The sequence below is a fragment of the Schistocerca nitens genome, chromosome 1 (genome assembly GCF_023898315.1).
Source record: "Schistocerca nitens isolate TAMUIC-IGC-003100 chromosome 1, iqSchNite1.1, whole genome shotgun sequence".
NCBI classification, from domain to species: domain Eukaryota; kingdom Metazoa; phylum Arthropoda; class Insecta; order Orthoptera; family Acrididae; genus Schistocerca; species Schistocerca nitens.
The window spans coordinates 42,118,524-42,128,012 of NC_064614.1; the positions used below are offsets into that span (position 1 = coordinate 42,118,524).

Here is a 9,489-nt window from a genome sequence, read left to right on the forward strand (position 1 = left end):
TTTCAATCCTCTATTTCTGTATACTTTACCAATTTTCATTCCCATTTCTTAAATTTTAGCTGCCTGAAATTTACTAATAAAATGGGGCTTGCAATGAGAGTCTACAGTCTAATTTCTGATAATTATCAAGTCATGATATTTTCTACAGTCTCATTGAAGAAGCCACAGTAATTACAGTAGATTTTCTCAACTTATTTAGTATAGTAATTTATTTAGTTTAGTAGCATCAGATATTTAATTAGAGCTTTCTCAGTTGCTGTAAAAATTTGGAAGAATAGGGAAGATATGACAATGTTGAAATCAGTCAAATTATAATACAAGTTAACTTAAACATAAATATTTATTGTAAAACAATAAACTGAAAATTAGTCCCTTACTCAAAAGTATGATTACATTAAATGTTTGTAAATTACAGTACTTCATATTATATTAAGTTACTCATTTGTTTCCAGTTTCTTAATTTTCTGTTGACAGTATCAGGTGCATATCTGTTAAGTAATAGTTTTTAGGCAGAGCTCATCGTGAGTAATTCTTAGAGCTCAGAATGAGCAATCCCAAGGGGGAACATGACTGTAAGAATAATTATATCTGAAAATCAGAAATCCTTCAAATTTAAGATTTTTAATGAATACTGTGCTCAGTAATGTGGAAAATATAATAAATGGAAGATGTATGGAACTGGAAAACTGGAAATTTGGTTTTCAGTGGTTTGGCTGCTCATGTCTGCAGGTACATTCCTTGGGAGGTGCTAAGCGACTAATAACTATTAAGAGGAGACCAAACTGTCGTAAAAGACCACTCGGTCAGTGTCTATGGAGGAAAGACACCTGAAGAGGTCCTTACAGGATTCTCAAGTTCGTAAGCTTGGATTTTCAGTACTAATTTACCAAATAATGTAGAAGACATAAGCAGAGCAAAGAGTACCTGTTTATGTAGACACTGTAAGAATGTAGTCCATGAAACACGTGGAAGACGGTGTACAACTTCACAGTATGAGAAAGATTCGGGGCTTTAAACTGGTAACTGCTAACAATCATCCTAAATATGGATTGGCAACATATGTAACAAGCAATATTAGTAACTATGATTTCTTCCTATCAACTATAGGTGACAATGTTTTCACAGCTACAGTTAAAGTCAATCTGTACGAACCACAAGGATGAAACTGGCCTTCTTCACCCTTCCCTCAGAACAACACCCAAGTGTCATCACTGGAGACTACAGCCACCATATACTTCAGGAATATCAAGAATGTGAAAAAAAATAAACAAAAACCTGGTGACTGTATGGAAACAGAAGATCTCAAACTTTATATACGATGCAAAAGACAAGGCAACCTTCTTTTCCGGCCAGTGGAAAAGGGGCTGCTCACTTGAGCTACACTTTATCACACAGTCTGCAGATGCGCCCAATGAGGTGCCCTGCAGCGTACTGACCAGATTCTCCCACAGTTCGCATCGTCCAATAAAGCTCCATACATGATTTGTTCACATACATCACCCACTCCTATCCAAGACCAAGATGGAACTTTAAAAAAGCCAGCTTTTGTGAATTTTCCAAGCAAACAGAAGGCAGCATAAGAGGGATAAAATCCACCTTCATCAACCGTAACAGATTCATTGGCGTTCTGAAAAGTGCAGCAAAACGATCCATATCCACAGGTTACCACAAAGAATAAATTACTGGAATGAAGACAGCAAAAGGCTTCTCAAGGAAATCAAAGACGGTAGTGATCCTGCTACTGTGTCTGACCTTCAAAAGTAACTAAATGGGAGCAGACAAAACAGGTCGAAAGAAACTGTAGCTTCCTTGGACTGTATTTACTCCAGTATGAAGGCCTGGTCCTTAATTTGAAAGCTGGGTGCAGCAAGTACCACCACCTGTAATATAAATTTGGCTGACATGGTCAATTACATGATATCTACCACCAAGTCAACAAGAAATAAACACATCAAAAGAGAAGTTAAAGACTCTTAAAAGTAGAGAAACGATGCTTTACTTGTCGTCATAGAATCAACAGAATCTGTATATGTCCAATTACACTCCTGTGATGAGATTTGATGATCTTTACGACTGTGTAAGATTTCAAAAAACAGAAAATGCGATCATAGTGTTTTCCAAAGAATAAATCACCATGCTAGCAGATTCAGCCATTGAAATACCTAATAAACAACGTTCCAAATATCTTACAGGCATAGTATATAAGTACAAGAGTATATCAACCACTGTTTAAAATAATAAACTTTTCATTAAAGATTATGAATCCTGGAGTCCATTTCGTAAGTATGGAGCCAAAGTATTAACTCTCTGACAGTAATTTCGCCATTGAAACTAAATGAACTTCTGACAGCCTTTAACGACTGCTGGCAACAATACATTTACTACACAAATTGAGACTAGTTCAGATACACATACTCTCTAATTAAAGTCCAAGACAAATGTGAGTCTTTTCATTATATTAACATAGCAAGGACATAATCCCTACAGAGTAACACTAGAATCCTAATAGCGTCAAACTAAGTGGCATGCGGGTGATATGATTATTAGTCCTCGACTATTTTTGTTGTCTTTATACCTAAAAATTTGCATTTTTTGTTTAAGACGGAATTCAGCTCATATGTCACATTTCTTTCTTGTTGAATTCTAGTATATAGGGCTCACTAGTATATGAGTCTTTCAGCATGAGCTGAAAATGAGAGTCATAAGACACGACTATCACGTTTTGTACCTGTGACCGGAAAAATAGATAATAAGATTTATTCAGTCACTTCCTTAAGCTCTTTCGTAATTTAACACTGGGTTACAACGTAACCTACTGAAGTGATGTTCATATTTAGTAATTATTGTGTTGCCTTCATTTGATTTAATATCAAGTACAATATAATTTCTAATGTTTCTCATTTATGTGTTTCAGAATGTCGGTTTCCTTCTTTATTACTTTATGTTGCTGGAATATTGAGCTTTGATATCTTTAGAGCTAATTTTTGCTGGCTCTGAAAGTGTTACATTTTGTTCTTCATCGATCAACTTTGGTATTTGACTGGCAATATCCACAAAAATGGTTATATTTTATACACTGGCTGGAGGGAGCTTAGTTACCAAACTATACTTAAGCTCTTTTATCAGGAGGTTTCATTCACATACATATACACAGCACTTATGTTCCCATTAAAAAAATTTTATATTTTTTGTAGGTTTTTACAGGTCCATTGCTAGAACTGTTTAAATTCTACGTTATTTGCTTTCTCAGTATGGTTAAATGATTCATACTGGTACTATTTGCTAATTAATTAAATCAAAACTACGCAAGAACACACAAAGATGATACAACTGAGCTCATAATTTAGATACAAGTACAGCTGCTAATTGCGAAGGCTATAATCTTGCACAGCACTCTTTTTTTCAAATTTTCAACACGCTAATAGACATTTTGACATGCACAACACGCAAAGTTTGTGTGATTAATGACTTTCACAATTGCAAAGTTTTAATATTGAAATTCTGTTACTGTTAAGCTTTTTAAGCACAACTTCCTGAAAGATAGCTGCAACAGTTCAGTTAACATTTTATTTTTTTGTAGTTCCACATAAAATTCAAGTAAGATATTACAGAGAGGCAAAATGCAAATGGTCACACGATCACAAAAAAATTAATTATGACCAACTTTTTTCAAAAGATTAATTAAAATAAAATGAGAAATTAAATTGGCTGGCACTAGTTAACTCACATTCAAAAGTCTCATAAGTTTTTTTAAACAGAATATCATCTAGCACTGAGCTAAAAAAGAATGTGTTGTAAGGAACTGAAAAACACCAAATCTGATTCCATGTCATTTAACAAATTAGTGGTATTAATAATTTTATTAATTGCTTCTCAGTGTCTGAACGTTTCGTACAGCTTTGGATACAGAAACGAAATAGAACAAATAAATGAAATTAAAATTTTAGCAGAGCGTGGTTTCGATCCACGGACCTCTGGGTTATGGGCCCAGCACGCTTCCACTGCGCCACTCTGCTGATGCTTCCCTAGCGGCGTATTACAATGTAGCTTTCCAGATCTGGGTTACTGTAACAGCCCTCCAAATGCTTAGTTAATGAAATTCTATGGAAATCTCTACTGCTTGCGATGTACTCACGTCAAGAAACGGTCTATACTTCCAACGTGAGACGTCTGCGTCGATTTTCAGATGTGTTATCCATCTCCTTTCACTGCATTGACATAACCTTTGAATATGATAATAATCGTTGCTAATGTTCAGCCCTGTGCAGTCATTTTTATTTACTAACGACTGACCTTATATGGTACCGACCCGTGTGCAGCAATAATTTCCGTGACTTGTTTCACGTGTTTTGTAGTTAGTTTCCGTTGGATTTCCTCTTATTTAATAGTATGTGCAGTTCGCCCAATCCTCTCACCAGAGAAACCGATCAAATTTCTACCTATTTAGATTTGTTTTCACAGTACTGTATAATATCGCTCCGTATTTTCTTCGGTACGTGCCACCAATGGCAGAACTAGGATAACTGGCACCCATGGCAAACTTCGACTATGCAAAGCCATGCCCGACCCCTTGGCCACGTATCGCCATTTTCTGCATCACCTCATTGTAAAGTCATCTCAAAAAACGAATAAACAGGACGAGGACTAATAGTACAAATTTGAAAACTTCATACAAAATAATTCACAAATGTGAACAATATATGGTCTAAAGTAGCATTCCTTGCAACAATAATGCGCGTCCTGCTTCATTGTTTAATATAAATCCGTACCAAGCAATACAACTAACGCACATATACTCTTTACACTTTCATTACGTTGTTCAGTTATCATTAGAAGAGTCGCCCCATTTATTGTAGTTATTGTTCAGCACTGTCCAATACGATTCTCCTCATAATTTCCTTTCGTACATATCCGCTCCTTTCCCATTTTAGCGTCCTCCAATCCTTGTCATTCTACTTCGTCTTCGTTTTTCTCATTCTCTTTAGATGTTATTTATTTTTTTCTCCCGTCGCAGAACTGCAAAAAAAAAAAAAATGGCTCTGAGCACTATGGGACTTAACATCTATGGTCATCAGTCCCCTAGAACTTAGAACTACTTAAACCTAACTAACCTAAGGACATCACACAACACCCAGCCATCACGAGGCAGAGAAAATCCCTGACCCCGCCGGGAATCGAAACCGGGAACCCGGGCGTGGGTAGCGAGAACGCTACCGCACGACCACGAGATGCGTGCGCAGAACTGCACCCTCCATTTTGTAAAGCCAAGGCGTTTAGAGCACGCGGTCCGACTGCCGTACCAGTTACGCCACTGGTACAGGTGCTTCGACTAAGCAAGCATTCACTGCTACTCTACCCCCCCCCCCCCCCCCCCCCCCAAAAAGTCTTAATTTTAATTTCGGTTCCTCACTGCCCAGGCGTGAGAGTGCGCTGGCAGCGGTGCTGTCATTTCTTACCGCATTAACAGCATATCTCGATGAGACAGTTTCAATTATATGACTGTTTTGGAGATCTAAGAAAATATCGCTGTGTAAAAATACATCGAATGTACACAGTTTTGGGATCTATATATATACTGCGTCATTTGAACGTTGATGAATAATCGTGCATTAAATAAATATGTGTAATGAATGAAAACAATCACTGTAAACAGCAAATAATGAAAAAATTATTATGTGCAGTTACGTTGCTGTACGTGATTTTTTTCGGGAATATTTTCAAAGTGAGAAACGTTTGAGTAACGGCAGTTTCCTACACGTTGCATCACTTAGGAACCTACTGCTGTCATTGTTTTTGGAGCAATCGCTTCAGACGCAGCAGTAATTCGCTCTCTCGCGTCGTCCACAGTCGTTGGGACCTCCTAGTAGCTCATACGCTTTGCATGCCGCAGCGGAAGAAGTCTGGTATCATGTCATGCGATCGTGCCGAAACTTGTGAACAGGACTAATTATTCCCACTCCTTGATCTGAAATATTCAATTTAAGGAATTTGCTGTTGAGTGTTCATGGGCGGGACATACATCATGTTGGAACGGTATCATTTGGTGAGCTATCAAGGACATATTATCTAACAGTGAGGGTAAATTACTTACCAAAGAATTTGTGTTCTTTTCCCTGTTCATTCCATCATCAGCCAAATAAGGGCTGATCAAGTGCTGATTTCGGAAGTTCTTTACATCAAACTGTCGAGAGAATTCGAAAGTGTGTTGAAGTCGGAGGTGGAATTAATGAAAATCAAGTTTAAACTTAACCATTTGCCTTTGCTTGACAACTTTTTTGAGTATCTGTTTCGATTTCATTCTAAGAGCTGCATGCCTCTAGACGAAAAAATTTGCACATGTACTATGGAGTATTTAGTCTGTACTGCCATCTCCTAAAATATTTACTGTTCGTTCTGAAATACCCTTTACAGAAGTGTGATAAACCAGAACATTTCTTTGTGTAATGCAAGCTTGCGTGGCCAGTATTTATATCCTTGGCGGAACTGATTGTTGGCATTAACGAGCGTTGTAAGGAATATTTCTGTGCCTAATGCTCCATCCCCAACTACGGGAGGTAGCCGCAAATGAGATAAATACGTAGCTAGTCGATTTTAAAGAGTAAACGGCTGTACAGCCTCTGAGAATATCTCCCCTACTTCGAAATGATACTTAGACGTAGAAAAATGTCAAACGGAGGTTAGCAGCCCTGCGCTAGGCGACATGTCCAAGTTTTCGCGCTCACATAAAAGTTATTTAGATTGCAATCACAGTTAGTTTAGTACAAATTACACATAAAATACGTGTATCAGTGCGGTGTTTAAGCTTCCAACTTCGACTCGGAGGCTATCTGTACAGATGGCTCGATGGTTGATGGCCGTGTGGGGTACGCATATGCTCATGCGGACTATGAAGACCAGCGCTTCTTGCCGGACGGCTGCAGTGTTTACACCGCAGAGCTAACGGCCATTTTTCGTGCCCTTGAGCGTATTCGTACCAGCACTAGAGAGTCTTTTGTCATTTGCAGTGACTCTCTCAGTAGTCTGCAGGCTCTTGACCAGTGCTACCCACGCCGTCCCATTGTTGTTGCCATCCAGGAGTCCGTTCATGCTCTTGACCAGCGTGGACGTTCAGTGGTGTTCATATGGACCCCGGGACACGTTGGGATAGCAGGAAACGAACACGCCGACAAGTTAGCTAAAGCAGCCACCCGCAAACTGCCGTTGGAGATCGGCCCTCCCGGCCACTGATCTCCGATCGGTGTTACGCCGTCGGGTCTTTGGGATGTGGGCAGACGAATGGCGCACTCTGTCTGTACCCAACAAGCTGCGGCGTGTAAAGGAGACCACGACCGTGTGCGGTTCCTCCATGCGGGCCTCTCGCAGGGATTCTGTTATTCTCTGTAGGCTCCGCATTGGTCACTCCTGGCTGACGCATGGTCATCTGCTGCGTCGAGAGGACCCCCCTCGTTGTCGCTGTGGTGCAACCATGACGGTGGCCCATCTGTTGTTGGAATGTCCTCTTTTAACCGCTCTCAGGCGTGCTTTTAATCTCCAGGGTGATTTATCATCTCTTTTAGGTGACAATGTCTCTATGGCAGATCGGGTTTTAAGTTTTATTCGCGCAAGCGGCTTTTATGGGTCCATTTAATTTTATTACATCACCCTCTTTTGTGCTGTATCTTTTACTTTGTTTTGTGTTGTAATTCGACTCCCCCATAATCTTTTAGGCTGGAGGTTTTAACGTGTTGCAGAGTGGCTGGCTCATCCTATTATTTTCGTTATCAGCCAGCCACAGTCCTCTGCTGTGCAGTTTTAATTCCTTCTGCCTTTCTTCTCTGTGTTGTTTTTGTTGCTGTGCTCCGTTTTCCATGTTTCTTTATTATCGACCTTGGGGATTTTCTTCCCCTGGAATTTTTATCTTGTGCTTGGAATGACTAATGGATGGTTTCCCTGTGCTCTGTGTGTTTATGAAACAAGGGACCGATGACCTCTGCAATTTGGTCCCTTTAATCCTCAAACCATCCATCCATCCATCTTAGTTCAGAAAACGCGAAAAGACCGTAAGGTTGAGTTGTATATTTGCTTATGTTTTGGCACAGTTCACTTAGAGAATCCCCTTTAATTGTTCTGTTTTTCTTTCCAGCAATTTAAGTAGGGCGTGTCCAGTAACTATTAAGTTCATATCAGCGGAAAGAAGCTTAAATCTTAAGTTGTTTGGTTTAGAAACTTTCGCACTATACATTTGTTTACACTGTGTTTCCGTAAGATAAACTTCAGTTATGTTGTGATTAAGTTAATTAAGGGATACTGCAGTTAAATCAGTGCTGAGTTCTTTCTGTAAACCGAAGTAAATAACTTTTTACGTTATCTCACACTCCTTTAGTGTTAATTTTTTCGGCTCATAAATAACGTAAATTCATGTCTTGTAAAGTGTGTTAAGCGAAGGTCCGATGGGGTCCGAAATGGAAACCACAGTATGTGAAGTACACCAGTGGCAAAAAACAGTCAATACCATCACTACGCAATAGCAATGGAAATGTTACTGTCGATGGTGCCACTAAAGCGGAGTTACTGTATAGTTTCCCTTAATTCCTTCACGAAAGAAGACGAAGTAAATATTCCAGAATTCGAAACCAGAACAGCTGTTAGCATGAGTGACATAAAAGTAGATATCTTAGGTGTTGCGAAACAACTCAAATCACTGAAGAAAGACAAGTATTCCGGTCCAGATGGTATACCAATCAGGTTGCTTTCAGAGTATGCAGACACAATAGCGCCTTTCTTTGCAGTCATGTACAACCGCTCACTTGGAGAAAGGTCTGTTCCTTAAGACTGGAAAGTAGCAGACGTCACACCCATATTCAAAAAAGGAAGTTGGAATAACCCATTGAATTACAGACCCATATCACTGATGTCAATTTGCAGTAGGATTTTGGAGCATATACTGTACTCGAACATTATGAATCACCTTGAAGAAAATGACTTATTGACACATAACCAACACGGATTCAGAAAATATCGTCCTTGTGCAACACAGCTAGCTCTTTATTCCCATGAAGTAATGACTGCTGTCGACAAGGGATCTCAGATCGATTCCATATTCATAGATTTCCAGAAGGCTTTTGATACCGTTCCTCACAAGCGACTATTAATCAAATTGCGTGCATGTGGAGTATCGTCTCAGTTGTTTGAATGGATTCGTGATTTCCTCTCAGAGAGGTCACAGTTCGCAGTGATAGACGGTAAATCATCGAGCTGAACGGAAGTGATATCTGGCGTTTTGCAAGGTAGTGTTTGCTGTTCGTTATTTACATAAATCTAGGTGATAATCTGACCAGACCCCTTAGATTGTTTGCAGATGTCGCTGTAATTTACCGTCTAGTAAAATCATCAGACGAGCAATTCCAGTTACAAAATGATCTAGAGAGAATTTCTGTATGGTGCGAAAAGTGGCAATTAGCACTAAGCAAAGAAAAGTGCGAGGTCTTCCACATGGGTACTAAAAGAAAT

General features: G+C 39.2%; 1 non-coding gene across 1 annotated transcript; it reads right to left on the bottom strand.

Moving 5' to 3' along the window:
* Positions 1-3,944: 3,944 nt before the first annotated feature.
* Positions 3,945-4,016, bottom strand: Trnam-cau (transfer RNA methionine (anticodon CAU)). Its single transcript has one exon. It is a non-coding gene; the product is annotated as a tRNA-Met (tRNA).
* Between the last annotated feature and the right edge of the window lie 5,473 nt (positions 4,017-9,489).